Raw genomic sequence first — 20349 nt, forward strand, 5'->3', positions numbered from 1 at the left:
CATATCACTCCCCCTAATTTGTCACTCTCTTTAAACCAATGCAATATTCTACTTAAGTTTAAGAGATGATAGCAAAGTAGTTATCTTAAGCTAATGTCAAGATAACCATAGTAGGAGACTATAGTCATGATTTAGGCTTGCTTTAGGTTGATCCTTATGGGGTTGAGGTGGAACTTTTTCCAGGAGCTAGACTTAAGTAGTTTAAGGTAATGGAGTTTGATTATTACAAGGGAGTTTTGAGTGGAAGTTACATTGATTACCTCTTGATAAATTTGTGCCATTAGGATTCGATGGATAGACATGTTACAAATATAGATATACACCTAGATATGACTATAGTCTCTAGATTTGCAAGGCCATGCACTCTCTAGAATTTGGATAAAAAGGGGTCAATTTGTGTACACCTTAGATTGACTTTATGATCTTTCTCCATCATGAAAGGTGTTGGTAGTCTCTAGATTTACAAGGCCATGCACTTTCTAGAATTTGGATAAAAAGGGACCAATTTATGCACATCTTAGATTGACTTTATGATATTTCTCCATCATGAAAGGTGTTGGATATGGAATGGCTTGTATTGCTTTATCAATGTCGATCATATTCCCTATATTAAAATCTAAAAGTTGTTAAATGTTTATTTCGAAGGAATCTAGGGTTAATCCTATTCTTTTTATAAGAGGAAGAGAATTCATCTAAATTGTTATATTTGTTACGAAGTAACTAAAGTGATTCAAACTGATAAAGTTACCATTCTAGGTTTCTCTCGCTAGCAAAATTATTGTAAAAAAGTTTATATCAAGACCTTTCTTCCAAAAACAAAAACTTAGAGGTTTTTACCAAACCTCAATTATACCATACTATTATTGTATCTAATTTCCATGGATAAATCTTTATAATATGATTCTTATCATGATGTAATGTCTCTTAACTATTGGAAAAACTTAAATAAAAGATAACTCTTTGCCTTCTACTTGTGCAAGCTTAATAGCTCCTAAAAAATTATGTTAAAATGTAAGAAGGTTTATATAGAATCTTAATAATGTATAGTAAACTAGCTCATTATGTGTTGTAAGAGAATGAGAACCAATTGGAAAAAGAGAATGAGAACAAAAACTTTTCATTTTTCATAACGTAAACAAAATGGAAAACGATGATGGTCGTGATGTCCAAGATCATGAGGCGTATCTTAATCAGTGTGTCCCGTGTCCTCCCTCTCAATGCAATTTGGCAATCAGACGAAAGCATAGCTTATCTATAGAACACATACAATGCTTTAGCAAGTTCCAATTTGATATCATTGATCAGGTGATCTCAGAATCTGAGCAAAGGGTAAGAAAAGTGTGTATCAATCATCATACCTTGCATTCGTAAACAAATTGAATAGCATATACAAAAATATTAGACGTGGCCATAAAATTTATACCAGGAGGAATGCACCTATTGGGGTCAGTTAGAAGAGTTCATGGGCATGCGATGGATGGAGTGCCTAAGCCAATCCACCACTTTAAGGCACAACTCAATCTATACCATCAATACCAGAGGTGATAGGCAGTCTTTCGGACCTTCCTCCAATCTTGGAGTCTAAGATGGAGGCAATGATCAATGCATTGATATCCATGCATGCCAAGGCATCTGATCGACTAAGAGAGGAAGCATTCATACCATTATGTGATGGGTACCGACGAGTATCTTGCCTGAAGACGCTGCTTGCACTCCTAAGTGTGTAGGCAAAATATGGGTGAAGCGATGCGAGTGTAGCTGAGTTGTTTAGGTATATTCTATGTACGCTCCATTGATTTTTTTCGGTACCATTATAAAAAATACTTGTGCATTTTCAAGGTGTTTTATGATTTTTTTTAGGTTGCTAAAGTATCATATATTACCACTTGAAAATACCATGCCTGAGTCTTGTGATGATGCATGACATGTTTTATGAAAGCTTGGCATGGAGTACAATAGCATACATGCATGTGTCAATGATTGCATATTGTTTTGAGGAGAGTATGGGACTATGAAGACATGTTCAAAGTGTGGTTCTCATAGGTATCAATAGGACTTACAAGGAAAAACCATCCCTCACAAAGTCTTTAGACACTTTCCACTTATCTTGCGTATATGTCACATATTTCATACGTTGGGCATGGTGAGCTTGACAACATGTCATGCGCAGAGTAGATCCATAGATGGAGTCCAACAAATATCAGCGGATTCACGTCCACGGAGCCACATTGACTCTACCTTTCCAAGCTTTGCATGAGAGCCAAGGAATCTTTGGCTCAGTCTTGCTATGGATGGCATGAACCCATTTGGTCTCCACTCAACTTCTTACAGTGTGTGGCATGTAGTCCTTGTTAACTACAGCATCCCGCCATGGCTTTCTCTGAAGAAAGGATACCTGATCCTTAGCTTGCTTATTCTTGAGCACTACAAAGTCAAGAATATGGACATCTATCTCCATCCATTAGTTGATGAGCTTAATATTTTGTGGGAGTATCATGGGGTTGTCGTGGAAGATATAAGCAAGCACGTTGGTTGATGGTCTGTCAATATACAAACCATTTTTATGTGGACCATGCATGACTTTTTGAGATTTGGGGAGTGCTCAAGTAAGTAGTCTTCCATTCTCGTTAGTGATATCTAGCATAGCTCATTACATTCTATATTGACTAAATAGGGATGTTGGGACCGGTCTAGTTACCTCATGTTATCATGCATGTCCATTGTGTGGGCCACAATTAGAATCCTGAAGGTCACGAACCATAAAGAAGATAGTATATCAAGGACATCCCGCTTTCTCACCGGAGGGTCATGAACTGAGGGAAGGTTTTCTTGGACGATCTCCAGCACACCAATGAATTCCCAAATGTGATACGAGTTGAAAATGGTCCACATGGAGTCACATCCCAACAGAATGCGACGGTTCTTGGTTTTCTATAAGTTTCCATATTGGACCCACTTATAGATCCCATGCATATTTTCAAAAATGTGGGTAGCTTACTATGAGACCACATCACAGGAAAGAGAGACACTGCAAGGGCACGAATGGATTTGAAGGACGTAGGCAAGATGGAGGCGCTTTGGCCATAGTGGAGCACTGATGATCGCTTGCAACTACCTCCCGATCCTTGGGTTCTGTCCAGTAAAGAAGAGCACATTGTGAAGCAATTTATCAAATCTATCTGCACCTCGAGAGGTATGATGTGTTCCCTCAGATCCACTTTTTCTAAAGATGACCAACTATTAGGGCTAAAATCTCATAATTAGCATAAGATATATCAAGTCTTTATTGGCCTCGATTATAGTGTCTAGTCGATTTAGTAATACTTCTTCATTTGTGGTAATTTGTACTACCGATCACGATCACTGGATCCTCACTCCAAAAATATGTGGAGCAATTTATAGGTTGTCGAATTTAGTGCAATGGATCTCATAGAAGGAGATCAAGACATCCTCTATTGAATTCTCAAGGTGAGAGCAGTGGAGACAGTCTATCTCTTTTAGAAGTACCTGCCTACCAGCATGTTCATGATACAAACCCACCTCTTGGTGCATCTTGGAGATGAAGTGGAGATTGCAGGACCCATCCATGTGTGCTGGATGTTCTTCTTGGAGCACTTCTGAAAGGCTTTGTTCGACAACAAGCTTAACCAAAAGGTAGCATAGCTAAAGGCTGATTAGTATCGAAGGTATTAGTGCATATTTCATAATGGCTATCAATGGTGGATTCAGACAACAATATGCTATGGTCGCTGAAGGATGATGATAGACTAACTAGAGATGTGGTGGTTGAAAACGGGATTGAAAAAATGATGGATATTGTAATAGAGGAGAAAGTCAATCATTTTTATATGTTGCACCATGCATCCATGGAGATATGGCTTGCTAGGTACGAGCAAGCTAGGAAAAATAGGGAAGAAGCGCGATTGAAATTTTGACGGAGTACACGCCATCGACCGATTTGATATCCTAAGGACATGGAGAAGATGCCACAATTTATGTATACACAATGGTTACATGGAGCTTTGATTGCAACTTCTCACGAAGGGGTGAAGGTCTCTATTGAGACATGGGAAGTCTCGAGGGGATGTAGTCCAAAGGTGACCACATGTTTTATATGTGACAATTAATCTAGTTGTTTCAATGTACAATACAAAATATACAGTGCGACATAGTTGCACGGGCGACATTTTTGCGTTGAATGCATCAACAAAATGCGCTCCATAATGGATTATGATGTCATGGCAAAGTTCAAGCAAGATAGCTAGCGGCGAGCCACGGATCCAAACACCGTTATAAATGAGATGGAGTATTTTGGGAACTTGCAAAGTGTTATGGAATTATTGTAGCTTCTCCATGATCATATTCGATGTGTAGTGGTTCAAAATGGTATTGAAAGGAGCCAAGGTAATTGTTTTGACGAGGTCCATCTAGATTTCTTGAAATAGATTCTGAGAAAATATGGACAGATTTGCATGACATATGTGTCTTGTCGACCCATTGTGAATAGGTACATAAACTATTTTTTCAAAATTTTTCACAACACAGATATGTCACAAATATTGAATCTCTCTTATATATGATTTTGAATGGGTAATTTTCTTTCCAAACCCCCAACCACCTCGACGGTGGTATGTTGTGCCTTCAGCTCCTCAGAGTGCGAGAGTGTATGATGAAACCAATATTCCTAGTGTAGATGAGGAGAGTATGCAAGTGGAGGGGTCGATATTGCAAGGGGTGGTGGTCAAAGGTGGAGCATGTAGATGGAAAGACAAGAGGCCATGTATTCTTTGAAAATGACGTGGACTCATCCTTTTGTGATGACCTATCTATCGACCTTCCATTGTATGCGAAGTTCTACCAGTAGATTGGCATGGGACCATATGATATGTCATACTTGCAACATCTGTCTACTCGAATCATTGATGAATCTATTATAAGCGTACTCTAGAATATGCTTATGTAACATCATTTTTTTCAGAGTTATATTACCATGCTTTGCTTGAATCTCTATATTGATTATGCTAATATCATTTTTTGTCTGTGCAAGTGACCTTTGATGATTTTTGGAAGGCAAGATGAGTGAAGGGATGAGCGACAAGAAGTTGAAGGAGATATTCACATGTATATCTCCATATCAAATGGTCCAATTCAAAGATATGGCCAACCAGGAGCTATCTCATACACCATCAAACCGTTCCATTAGATCTAGTTTGGTATTCTTTGATGCTTCAATTTCTAGTAGACGAGGTTGATGCTCCAAACTCGACTTAAATGGAGGGAGTAATTTCGAGGGATGCTGCGAAGATGTGGATGTTGTGAACCTGCAGTCGGCTCGAGATACGGGTGCTACTCCTCACTCTCATACAGGTTTGAGAGAGGGTGGCTCATGTGGGTGTTGTGGAGGCACCGATATAGTGTCTCCATCTCATCGTTCTAGTAGAGGCGTGTCACTTGTAGGATTGGTCACACCTATGGGGATATCTACTCTTGTGACTCTAGCCTTTGCTCAACAACCATCCACAGGTGGCACCACTATGGGTGCCACTCTGAGAGATACCACCCCTGTGGGTACACCAGATGTACAGGGGTCTCCTAGTTATGCCTAAGAGCATCATCGTAGGTGGGAGAGGATACATCTTAGACATACCCTAAAGGGGTATGGATACCTCTCGTAGATAACAAGACAGGAGTCATGATCATGAATGATGAGGGAAGGAGGGTGATGTCTCGCATGAGAGAGTTGTACAAATAAGTTTTTCTGCACAACGTCTTGGACCATTGGAAGAATATACCTGAGGGGAGCAAGGACTATATAGTAGCATCCTTGCACGAGGAGTTTTTGATACCTACCATGGCAAATAGGTTTTTCACTGGGTGGATGATGGAGTGCATGCATGCATACATGTCACACAGACGATTGACGTATGCAAGGCACTCAAGAGTGGCACCTCAAAGCCCAAGTGGCTAGATCCAGATGACTTCGAGAGACTCAGGGAGGAGGCTACAAGTTCTCTAGGATGTTGGTGACAGCAACAGGAGGCGACGAGGGCACGATTGGAGGTAGGAGTGGTCCACCATCTTAGGAGTGGTAGCCAAAAAACTTATCTGGAGGACTTTGTAACTTTTTCTTTTGTTCTTCTCGCTTTCTTATTTGCAATATCACTTGTACTGACAATCGTACTTCTAATAGTTGTATTCTATTTTCTTTGCAGGACTCCGTTACAAACCATAATCTCACCAGCCTAGAGACTTGATTTGCAAAGAGACATGGTGTCACTGCATTGATCGATAAAGAGTATGCACGCAGCAAGGGCCCCAGTAAGTCAACCATCTTTCTTGTCCATAGTTACTATTTTTATTAAAATGCATTATGTATTGTCTGATGTGTAATATTTCATTTTGCAAAGTTCTTTTGATGATCCTTTGCATGGGGACGAGATTTCGGATGGCGAGGATCTATAGCTCGCGCTTAGATTCATGGAGCGCGCATCCTCTTCTTTTTTGGTCTTGTGATTTATACAGGCATCTTCTATGTACTATGTTGTTATCATCATTTGTATCTTGCCATAATTCCATGAGTTTTTATGAACAATTTTGTACTTATTCTATGTATTAGTCTTGTGGGTTCAAGTACATTTCACACTAATCTTGACGACCATTGCGTACTTAACATATAATCCATTTTTAGAATATAAATAGAGCAGATAGTGCTATATGTGGTAGGGCAGCTTGCCGCCTTACCACCCAAAACAAAAAATTGTATGTCACTATTAGCGTCGTAAATTTACTACACATGTCACTATTGGCATCACAATATGCATCGCAAACCATCGGTATTTGTGTTGCAAAAGCGACAAAAATTGCAGTGCTAATAGCGACGTAAATATCTATGCAAATAGCAACGATTTTATGGAGACGCTAATACTGACATGTTCAATGACGATAAGGGCAATTGTTTTTAATGAACATTTTCATCACTTTGAAGATCCGTATGAGGCTTCTATCTTGTTGTGTGTGTGTGTTAAATGTGTGTATGTGTGTATGTGTGTTATGTTTATGTAGTGTGATGCACCATGTGTAGGGGATGTGTGATGTGTGCGTGTCTAGTACTTTTTATGAGCGAGGTGTGTGTATATGAGCTGTGTGTTGTGTCTAAGGAGTGTTGTGGGTAATGTATGTGCATGTGTGTGGATGTGTGTCTATAGAAATGTATTTATGGGTGTGTGTCATGAGCATGCATGAGTGGCATATTTCTGTGTATAGATTGATACACTTGGATAGTGTATGTGTGTGAGTTTATGTGTATGTTATGTCTTGTATGATGTGCCTATTCATGTGTGTGCAGGACTATGTGTGTCTATGTGTGTGCCACCTTGTATGTACATGCATGGCATGTGTAACAAGGTATGTGTAGTGTGTCTCTTTGTGTGTGTACATGTGTGTAGATATTTAATGTATTTGTGCACTTGGAGTGCATGTGGGTTTTGTGTGTCTATGTGGGGTGAGTTTCACATGGTGAAGTCTCTACTATTAAGCATCAAATCCTCAAGCACTTTCTTAATGTTAGTGGCAATATATATGTCAAATGACAATTTATACCTAGGCTACTTTCTTTTCTTCTTTCTTACTTGCTTCTTTTCCTATAGTACATCTTCTATTATGTCTTTGGGAGTGGCTTTTTTAGTAGCCTATTGCTACTTTTCTTTACTCCACACCATCCTCTTTGAGGTATCTACAATATCATTGTATCTACTCCTGTTTTTCTCCACAATTACATCAATATTTTTCTCTTTTTCAAAGTATACATAGACTAAAAAGGAGTCAATTAGAGCATCCCAACTTGTCATGCTCCATATATTTTACATGGCATATAGCATTTCATCCTTAGAAGTGTTTTCCTTTTTTCCAAATCCAAAGCTTGTGATCATACTTCAAACTTTGTGGAAATTATGCATATACCAAGAGAACCAATATATTTCTCAATTTTTAAACCATATATGCAAGAGTATGTGGTTGTAAATGCATTTCTTGCTACTAGTTCTTCTATATAACACCTTTGCTAAAGTTTAGCTCAAGAGGCAAGCCTAACTCTCTCAAACGGATATTACCATCCTTCCAAAAGATCAAATTTTGGTGCTTGAATATCATGAAACACAATATTAGTGAGTTTGGGAATCTTCCAATTCCCATTTTTTAAATACTAAAAAAGAGGCACCCGGATAACATGCCCATAAGTTTCTTAAAACCATATGATGTGACCTATCATTGGAAAGCGCTTGAAAAATGGAATCTATTGAGCTATAGAGCGCTCGATTTGGAGTTATAGTGTTCAAGTTATGACAAATCCAAAGATTTGACCACATGTCTCAAACTTATGGGAAATTCCCATATTCCCCAATATGGTGTTATGATAAGATGTACAATTTTTCCTCTCATGATGAGGGTTCTCACATCATATACACATGCATATAAACCCCTCTCATCTAGGTTTTGGGACTATTACTTGACTCCTTTCTTCCACCTTTTCATTCAATTTTGTAAATTTCAGCTAAAGTCCATGCATTCTTTTCACTATCTCATCCAAAACCTCCTCTTTTATAGATATAGCAATAAGTGCCATTTGAAAAAATGGACTAGATGCAATTTTTGGCACTTTGCTAGGACTGGCAAGCATAGCCCTTTTACCTAATCTTAATTTCATTATTTCCTTCTTAACAATCGTATTCACAACTTCTATTACATACAACCACTTAGTTTTCAGCCCTGTTTCCATTATCTCATCGTCCTAATGGTCCCCAATTTTTCTTGCAAGGTTGGATCTATAGCTTCCAAAAAAATTTCAATTATTTGACCCTCTAAAGCTTGTCAATGCTTTCAACAGCATCCAACTATATATATAGATTCTCAAATTCTCACAACAAAAAGTTGTAATAGCTACAAGACCTTTGTTGGGTCTTTCAATTCAATCTATAAATGTCATGCATGTGACCAAACTAGAGTTTTTAAGAAAGACCTCTTCTCTTAGAGCTTTTCTAAATGTAGTCCAATTTCAATCGTTCCTATACAAAGCTACAAGGTGATCTTTCAGTGCCTACATGGCAAGATATTGGCTCCATGCATACTATGAAACCCTTTAAAAATCCAATTTTTGCTAGATACACCTACAAATAAGTCGATACATTTTGATAGTTAAACTACTTCAATTCATGCTCAACTACATACCACAAAGCATTTACGGACACAATAGCAAGCTTATCACAGTCTTGCCATCTTTGTCATTGTTGCCACTACTAGTATAGTAGCAATAGAACTTGTCTCATATCATCACTAGTTTCTATAGAAGAAGAAAGTCCTTATGAATCTCCCATGTCTGCAATCCTTTTCACAGCCTTCACATCAAGTTCACACATTTAGGGTTGAAGGCCTAACCATAGGGGTTTAGGATAAAAGGGATGTAGAGGGAGAGAAAGAATAAAAAGAAAGATAATTCATGAATTAACATAGCTCAAACATACCAATTGAAGCCAAACTATCTACATTATGCTTTATTTTATAGACTTTCTTACAATCTATCTTAAGAGGTACGTATAAGAAATCATTTCTATAGCTTGCATTCAAAGGGTATTAAGAAATGCTCTTTCTTTATATAGTTTAGGCCATAAAATTACCCATTTTGCTTTGCTAAACTTATGGATTTTTTAAAATTTTAATTGAAAAATATCTTTTATACACATAATCTTGTAAATTTTACTAAATAAAATACCCTTTCTTTTGAACTCTCGTGATATCTGACATGTTCTATAAGTTGCACCTCCTAGGCAACCAATGGCTTTCTTGCCCTCCTTGGGCAATGGTACTAGATCCCAAGTCATGTTCATTTAAGTGTTGTGGTCTTAAGTGCTACATTGGTTAAATCAAACTAACTAGTAATCACATGTGGCATCAAAAGACATTAGTATTTTTATAATTAGTCACAAAGGATTGATATGAAAACTCATATGGATATCTAGACTAACACAAAATGTAAATGAAATGTGAAAGCGTCACACTAATCATCATGTTTAAAGAATAATACAAAAATACTTAGAAAGCTAATCTTGTAGAAAGAAAAATAATTTAGTCTAATCTAGCTGAATACATTGTGTGAATACATGGATAATAGTACACCATAGTAGTTACAAGGATAGTAGCCAAATGGCATGCAAATTTGAAGACACTTCAAATATTCTATGACTTGATAATAGTGTAGAAAGAGTAACATAGTATTGAATAGGATTTGGTTTTACTTATTACATTGTGTGATGGCATAATGGTTTTAGGGATGGCCAACCAAATGACATGCAAATCCATCTAAATACTGTGTTTGTAGATATGAGTGTCAACATACAATGGTTTGCCCATCCCAACTCCAAGCACATGACAAAGACATAAGACTAACATTTCAAATGAATTGTGAATCTCAACTTCCAATAAACTTAGTTTGTCATCATAGAACAAAGGAAGTACTCACCACAACAAAGTAGATCAAGAATTGCATACTTCACCTAAACCTATACTTTATCTCGATATTGTTAAAGCATCGCATTTCAATACAAAAAAAAAAAATTAACTAATCACTAACACAAATTTTGGCAACACAAAAGGAAAAATTCACCTACAAGCTCATTTAGAGAAGAGAATATGAATTCTTTGATTAGCCCTAAGTTGATTGTTGCAAAAAGAATCAATTCCAAAGTTATGATCATCAAAACCTATTGAAACATTCATAGATATGAGAAAAGAGGCATTGAACTATTCAAAACATCAATCCCTCTTAGCACAATTATCTAAATCAAATAAAGAATATGTAGGATTGTGATGTTAGGGAGAGAAGTTTGCTATTCTCATAAATAACAATAAAATCTACTAGAACATAGAACCTCTTTAAGTTAGATAGTAGCTTCCTTGTGAGATTGTATAGCACATGCACATTGTATAAGTCAAATACATTAATATAATAATAGAAATATCTATAAGAGAAAAGAGAGATGCTTTGATCAAAGTTTGGACCTTTATAGTAAGATTTGAATTGACATCGAACCCTACTAAAAAAATAGCAAAAAATAGAAAACACACATATACACAAAAATGACTACCTATGTCTTTCCTAAAATCATCTATACAAGAAAACAAAAGCAAAAGTTGGAATCAACATCAAATCCTACTAAAAAGTTTGTAAAAAGGAGGGAGGAGATGTAGAGCACATATGTCTCGCCCAAAACTATCTTTGCGAGAAGACAAAATCAAAACTTAGAAACAATATCAAAGCCCACTAAAAAACAACAGAAAAGAAAAATCAGAGACATGGGGAGAGAGAGAGAGAGAGATGGACACACACACAGATGGGAACCTATGTTTTGCCCAAGATCTACAACTACAAGTAAAAGAAATTGAAGAGGTAATTGGAGTGATCAAAACCCTCATTACTCTAAATATAGAGCTTCAATGTAGGTGAAAACTCATTAGATTTTGTAAGAAGAAAAAAGAGAAAATCTAAAAAATGGTTTAAAAAAGGGGGGAGAGTAAGGGGGAGGGGATTGTATAAGGATAGAGATACTCAAAATTTTTATACTATTCATTCTTTCTTTTTCAAATCCCTCACTATCTTTTTCTTAAATCAAAAACCCAAGATTCAAAGAGAAATGACTCACCCTCCATTGATGTCAAGATCTTACTTTCATATTGAATAATTCAAACACCTCTTAAATTGCAATATCTTTTAAGGGCTCACTTTTTAGTCTATTTTTTCCCTAATAGAAAGACTAGATGAAAGCTATTTGTAGTAGCAATGACCTTTATAAGAACAAGAATGAGACAAGAAAAAGAAAAATAGAGCTAGGGAATTAGTTCCTTTTTCACTAAAAAAATAGTGTATACTTGAAGCTATATGCATAGCAAAAGTAGGTGCTTACCATTCCTTCCTACAACACAGGTAACAAGCAACACAATGAGTCAATAACTAAAGGTAGTGGAAAGGGATTATGGTGCATGGTTAACTAGTCAGATGACAAGTTGCATGAATATATACTCATCTAAAGGCTAAAGGAGAGTGGACAAGGTTGCACCTTAGAATAGCCCTTTTAGTCACAAAATATAATTGTCTAAGATAACTTATAGCTAGTTAGGGATCATAAAATGTCAATAGTGCACTATGTTGTTACAGGTATATACATGCTTCAACATCTACACCCACTCTGCTTTGTAGCTACCTGTAGCTCTTGCTCCCATTCTCTAATGCATGGCTACAAAGAGCCTTCGAATGATGAAATGACAATGTTAGTACCTAATGATGTACATGTGGATGACCACCTTGCAAATAATACATGTTTGTACACCTTAGACTGCTCATTGTTGTTTTACTCTTTAAATATTACTTGTAATTATGTTTAATTTTAAGGAAAAATATTCTTTTAACTAGTATTCCACTAATGATGAGATTAGTGAATAGGCCAATGGGGACACTACCATACATAGTCCAATGTAACAATTGACTCTCTACTAATTCATCCAAACCTCTTTTCACACTAGCAAAAAGGTTAAAATCGGCCTTCAAAATTATCCTCGTGAGGCAATTCCAACCAAAGGAGTTGTCTTTAATAATGACATCTTTTCATACCCTTTTTTTATAATAAAGTAAATAATAAAATCAAAATAATAAAACTAAATTAATTTTAATTTTATCTCAAAGTAAATGTTTACTTAAAGTTTTTTTATTTCTTATCATTTTTATATGCATTCGTCTCATAACTCTCAGTATTTAATTGTCCCAACTTCTCTAAACTTAATTTTACAATATTTATATTAGATTGAAATTTCATTCCTCATCACTACCTTAGCCTTTGTCCTCCATGACTTATTTTTCTAGTGTTCCTTGTGGATGATCCTTTAACTCTATACAAGCATATACATGCTAGTATAATATAAGAGAGGATAAGTGGTAGTATCCATCAACCTACAACCTCTAGGATTGGACAACAATGCTTCCCTCTTGTAAAAGTCCCCACACAAGATCAACAAATGGAAAAGAGAAAATGTAAACTTTAATTTAAATGAACAAATTCTAGAGTTCAAAATAGATGCAAAAAATCAACATGTGTATACTAGAAAGATTCTTGACTTGGCACCTTCCATGTAGCAATACTTTCCACCTCATTGTAAGGTAATGAAATTTACTTTCAAGGAACATTAACATCTTGTGGGACTTTTACTTGAGTTTGTATGGTTTTCTTTGAGTATAAAGACTAAGTTTTAGTTTGCATAGATGTGTTTCCATCAAGAAGTGTGGAATATGGTAGCCATTGGAGTCACTAATAAGTACATTATGTGTCATGCATGCTAAATTAAGAAACCTTATTTAGCTTGATCACTTATCATCCTTCTTCATTTAAAATAATTTATATTTTGTATTTGCAATATATATTGTTCCACCAAACACAAGCATTTAGAAGGTTTGAGGAGCTTCCTTCATTTGATCTCAATGGACTAACAAATTGGTATAATCTTGATAACAAAACCATCCAAGGGTTCAAGTTGAAGATTATTAAAGATATTCAATATTCCATGAAGATTGGGAGGATATGAAGGGGATTCAGTTTATCTTGGTTCATCCCAATTCACCTTTTTGGATCAATCTTTCGAGAAATAGGTTTGCACAAAATAAAAATAAATTGGTTGGGTAGGAGAATGTCATCCATTACAATAATTAAAATCTTCAGAGAAAATTTATTTTCAATTAAGGAAGTACATAAGGATTATCTTTTTCTCTACAAATGTTTGAAGGAACTTGGTGCCTTGTCATACAACATTCCAAGGCAAACACCATCTTTCTTTATAATATAGGAGATGAAAGAATATAAAAGATATAGATATACCTTTAGACTCTGAGGAAAGGAATGATCACTTTACACCAATTGTCTACTTGGAGGATGAGGATCAAAAGTGTTTCTTTGTAAATAAGAAATGGATATTGATAGACATTAAAGAAGCACTTCAAAGTCTATCAACAACCATGCATACATGATCTTGATTTAAGAAGAAAGGCAGAAAAAGCATACACATGTGATGAGCTGCACCAAGAGGGCAGTGTAATATTTTCAATGCCTTAAACTTACCACTTTTATAAATTTTTTTCCATTCGCCTTTTAAGTGCTTTCGTTCACAAAATACTAGCATGCTTGGAATGAAACCTTCCATTGCACATAACTAAACTCGTTATCATAGAGAGAATTATAAAAACTAACATTTCACAAGGAAATAAGAGAAAAATCAATAAATGAAGGAAAAACATCGAGTGATATTTATTTTCGTTGATTATAATAAGTTATCTATATTTACAAGGGCCTTGTTTGATACATCCCTAGCTATTGTATTCCTATGTATCTAAGTCGAGATGCCCTAGTCTCAAAATGCTTAATTGGTGTCCTAGGAGATCTTGTAGGGAGGCCTAAGCTCCACTTTTCCTTTGTGGGCTCTTAAGTGGGATATTATGGGAGCTTTTGGTGCCCTTTGGGGGGGCATTCTCAACCCTTTGTGGGAAACTGTGTGGTGGCATTTAAGGGGTTTTCTTTGGGCTCATTCTAGGAATAAGCTTGTCCAAGGACTTTTGTGCCTTCCTAAATTCACTTAGTGTATTCATTCGTTGTTTCAACCTCCTTCTAACAATCTTGACAGCCCTCTCTTTTACACTTCTAGCCCCAAAGCATGGGCTTATGTATCTTGTTTTCCCTTTCCAAAATTTACAGCCCTTTGGGTATTTCCCTTAAAGGTCATTGTGCTAGAGAGTGGAGCCTTTGAACTTGTCATCGTGTCCTTTGGTGTCCGAGGATCTTGGACTTGATCCCCTTCTCAAGGGTGTGTTGGTGCTTGAGGTACTTCTTCACCTTGGCCTTGGAAATAAAATGGTGCCTAAGGTACTACACCTTGGTTTGGGCTATGTCCTTGGGTGCTCCATAGCCTTCCCTAGAATTCTCCCCATGAGCTACACCTCCCTATTTGCTAGGTTCACCTACCATTTTAGAGGGAGGATTTGTGTCTTCTCTCCTTTAGGGACTTCAATTCTCAAGAACCTCTAGTGGATTTCTCCTGTCTTACAGCCTTCTTATTGTGTGCCTTCTGGTCCCTTTCTAACTTGGTCGTTTGAGATTTTCTTGGCAATATGTCTAATTATTGTCATTTCCTCTATAGCCTACCTCTACAACAATGCAAGTGTTATTGTTTGCATGAAAAATGAAATTTCCTACATATACTTGCATTTGACCCGAACCTAACAACACAAGCTTGGGATAAACAAACCTTTGAGATTTCTCCCATGCACATTGTAGGGTCTCGGTACACATTCCTGTACATACTAACTTAAGGACCTCAAAATACCACAAATGTGTCCACAAAAGCCACACAAGGAGATGGAAAGGTTGGATCCAATGTAAGAAAATGTGGTAAGATGCAAATTATTGGATAGAGAAAACCAATTAAGTAAACTTCAGGAGAGTGTCATTTTTTTGTTGTTAATGGAGATCTAATAAAGAAAAAAAATGAAGGGAAGGGAGGGATTCGATGACTAAAATATTCTTTGCACAACTGGGACAAGTGTGTCCATTTGGGATTTGTGGCCGGTGAGGACGACACAACATGTAGAGTGTAGTTTCAAGAGTCATGGAACATCATTCTATGCATCATAGGGCCTAAGCACAACATCCCATGGCAGTTGTTAAGAAGGTTACTTGGGATGCATACACCACAAAGACACTCGGAAGAACCAATTATTTTGAGATTTAGAAGATCTAATGAATTTGATGCAAGTGTGATCTGGAAAAATGAGGTGCGCAATGTTTATATGTCAATCCCACACATGGGAGACAACGTCACTTCATGCCACATGTCCAACAATGCAAAAATATCAAGCATCTAGTTGCCATGTGGGCAAGCATGCCATGTCCTCCATGAAACCGTTTTGACCAATGACCTCATTATGACTCTGACATACTAATACTATAAATAGGAGGACATCTAGTCAAATGGTTCATTTTTCTTACAAGCTTTCAGACATGGGTCCTAGTCAAAGGTATCTCACTTTTGACCTCTTTGGGTAGAGTTTTTGGATAATTCATAGACTCTACCTAGTATTGTTACATGAGTTAGCCACATGGATAATATTGACAATTCATAAACTCTACCCAGTATTGAAATTCATGGAATTTCATAGCTTTCTAGAGTAGGTTTACTTCACAATTTGTAGCAATATGGTATAGTTTCCCTAACTCTTCTAAAGCATTCATTTTTGCTCTTGTGTATGGTTTAGTACCTATTGAATTACACACATACATAATCATGGAAAGCTAGAAAGTGTGCATAGTAGTATCATCCACCATGATGCATAACAACGAGTACAAATTATTCAAAGTTCTTATAATTTACAAGATATTTAGAAGTAAGGCACACCACAAGCAAGTGAACCTTGATTATTATATATGACCTAAGAGACTTGACTAAGGCCCACCACTCAACATCATAATGACTTATTACATGGAAGCCTTTCATATTAGAAGCTAGCCACTACATTTGACCTTCTAAGAAAAATCAACTTTCAATGATTGTTATCCATCCTTCCCAGCCACAAGCCTACCTTCCTAACCATAAGCAAGCACCTCACTAGGCTTGGTGCATGCCTAGCTAGGAAGGGGAAGGATATCATTGATGTCCCTTGTCCTTGCTTGTGGCCTAGAAGGCCTGGTGAGCTTGGCACCATCAAGATGGAGAGTGAGTGAGTGTGGGGATGTTGCAAAGCCCTTAGGCCGCTCCATGTAAATCTCATCATGCAAGTCCCCATGAAGAAAAGTCTTCTTGACATCCATCTGAGAAAGATCTAAGTCAAGCTAAGAAACCAAAGATCGTAGCAAGTGTAGGGTAGTTATCTTCATAATAGAAGAAAAGACTTCATCAAATTCCACATCATGTTCCTACTTGAAGCCCTTAGCAACCAATTTGGCCTTATATCCCAACTCGGGGTGTCCAAGTGTGCTTTTCAACTTGTATATCCACTTGCATGGCAAAGCATGCTTTCCATTAGGCAAAGGAACCAAATCACAGATATGATTTTTCTCTAGTGAGTCATACTATCACTACATGGCTCTCTCCCAAGAGTGACTATCACCTCTGTGCATGGCCTCATCATAAGTAAGAGACTCACTAGCATTTGTTACCATAATATAATCTATAGATGGCTCAAAATCCACAAGATATCATCTATCTCTAGTAGACCATGGGGCATGTATATCTTGTGGAGCATCAAGGACATGGGCCACTAGGACATCAATAGTTATAGTAGGCTATTGAGTTAGTTACATAGTAACAAGACTCCTCTTAAAATATCACCATGCATACCTCAACAATATACTCAGCCTGCTTATACATTTTCTCCTCATGGAAAAAAATACATAGCTATGGATAACCTTCCAAGCCTTCAAATCCCATAGGCAAGCAATAGGCCATCTCACCTACATTCCCATAAACCAAGAAAGATACATTTCCTAGACTTAGGATCTAGCTTATTGTGCTTATCCTTGGGTACATGGAAAAAAGCCTCACAACCAATCATATGCAAATGAGCATATGAGGGGGGTTATCTAGACCATACCTCCTCCACAACCTAATAGTCAAGAGCAATGCATGGGGACTAATTTATCAAGTTACGGTAGTAGTAACTGTCTCAGTCGAAAAATAATGCGGTAAGCCTACTTGGCTAAGCATACAGTGAACTCCATCTTGAATTATCCTATTCATGCACTCAACCATACCATTCTAGCGTGGAGTGTACAAGTGGTCAATTGATGCTTAATATCCCTCTCATCACAAAATTTCTCAAAGGCTTAAGAAATATACTCATCCCCATTATCTAGCGATAGGTATTTTAGTATGTATCTAGACTAGTTCTCAACCAAAGCAAGCCAATATTGAAATTGAAAGGTGAGAAGGATCGAAGCTTGCACTCGAGAGGTATGGTGGGAGAGCAAGAGAAAGAAAGAGAGAGACAAGAAATGGGAACTCCAACAGTCACAATGTGTGACCGGGCCTTCCTTTATTCAAACTGTCACTAAAAGAATAAAGAATAAAGTGACAGTGACGGCCGCCTGCCACCTGCAGTGTGCAGTGGCGGTGACTATCAGTGTAGTAATATACGGGCGGCTAGGTGGAGGCACCTTTACCCCCAACAACCTCCCACTTAAAGGCGAATCTGCCCTAGTGAGGAGTGAAAAGAAAAAGAAAAAAAAAGACAATACAACATGTGCACATGTACAACAGGATGAGGAAAGATGTCATCTCATCCCATGCCCATCAACCTCCTAAGGAAGGCAAAATGCTCTACAGAGAGGCTTTTCATGAGCAGATCTGTAGGATTCTGGTCAGTCAAGATCTTGACAAGATCAACAAACTTGTCCTCAACGACCCCATGTATGAAGTGATACCTCACCTCAATGTGTTTCATCTTCACATGGAAGACCAGATTCTTGGCTAACTGAATAGCACTCATAGAATCCGAATCCAGTGTAGGGATAGCACCAATACCAAGGTCAGCAACCAAACGACCCAACCAAATGGCCTCCTTGCAAGCCTCAGTGGCTGCAACATACTCGACCTCTATAGTAGAAAGGGTCGTGCATTTCTGCACCCTGGACATCCAAAAAACAGCACCTCTAGCATAGGTGAATACATAGCCGGAAGTGGACTTCCTACTATCTGCATGTCCTGCATAATCAGAGTCAATGTACCCCATGACTCGAGTATCATGGGTGCCATAGCATATGCACATATCTGCAGTGCCTTTCAGGTACCTCATGATACCCTTCACAGCATCCCAATGCTTCTTGCCAGGTGTAGCCATATACCGTGCCACAACACCAACTGCAAAGGCAATATCTAGACGAGTGGCTATCATGGCATACATAAGACTGCCCACTGCAGATGCATAGGGAATCTTGGCCATCTGCTCATCTATCTGTGGACAATTAGCCTGTGATACCTTCACATAAGCAGGCAATGGACAGCCAATAGGCTTTACATCTTGCATGCGGAAGCGCTCAAGGACTTTATGAATGTACTCCCTCTGTGACAAGTAGAGGAGTCCCTAATGCGTGTTGCATCTAATGCACATACCAAGTATGTGAGAGACATGTCCCAGATCTTTCATCTCAAAGTTCTTCTTGAGCTGAGCCTTAAGAGCATCTAGCTCAGCATGACCTTTCCCTGCTACTATCAGCATATCATCCACATAGAGTACCAAAATCAATAAAGAACCATCACGGGATTTCTTCGTGTAAAGACACAGATCCATAGCACTCCTCCTGTAGCCTTGTGACTGCATAAAGGCATCAAACATATGATACCACTTCCTAGGTGCCTACTTCAAGCCATAAAGACTTTTCTTCAATTTGCACACTAGGTGCTCCCTGCCAGGTTCTGCAAAGCCCTTAGGCTGCTCCATATAAATCCCATCATGCAAGTCCCCATATAAGAAAGCCGTCTTGGCATCCATCTGGTATAAATCTAAGTCAAACTGAGCAACCAAAGCCAAGACTAAGCGCAGGTGTCAAGAATCTCGTGGTGGGGGGAACTTGCTCAAGATGCTGCACCGAACACACACAGAATGCACAAGAAGAAGCTCACTCAAGAGACAAGAAAAGAGATGGAGGCCAAAACGTTTTCTTGTTGGTTTCTTCTTCTTCTTCCACACTCTTTACAATGTACACAAAGTATAGATAAGATACAACATAAAGGAAAGTGGCCTACTAAGTCAAACAATGCATAACCGACTACACTAGTCGACTGGCGCTATAACTATGCCAGCTCTAAATAGGTGTAACAACCTGAATATAATAAGTAATGAGTCAGTGGCCATGTGAGAGTCATAATGACCACCAACGTGCTAAGTGTAGATGTGTGGACCCATCTAACCAGGTGGTCCATCATCAATGTCTGCATGTGTTGAGCTTGTCATCTCAACACTCCCCCTCAAGCTCAACTGCATCTCTGCAACTCCAAGTAAGCTTCGAAACTTTTAAAGCTTCTCTGTACCCAATGCCTTCATGAAGATGTCAGCTATCTGATCCTGTGTGTTGACATACACCAAGTCAATCTCACCTGCTAGTACCTTCTCTCTCACAAAGTGGTAGTGTACCTCAATATGTTTTGTCCTCGCATGGAACACACGGTTTCTAGCCAACTGTATACTGCTCATGTTGTCACAATAAATGACAAGTGCACCTTCCACCTGCACATCTAGATCAGCCAATAACTTTTTCAGCCATACTACCTCAC

The sequence above is a fragment of the Lygodium microphyllum genome, chromosome 22 (genome assembly GCF_053477565.2).
Source record: "Lygodium microphyllum isolate KBCC chromosome 22, Lygodium_microphyllum_v1.1.10, whole genome shotgun sequence".
Taxonomy (NCBI): domain Eukaryota; kingdom Viridiplantae; phylum Streptophyta; class Polypodiopsida; order Schizaeales; family Lygodiaceae; genus Lygodium; species Lygodium microphyllum.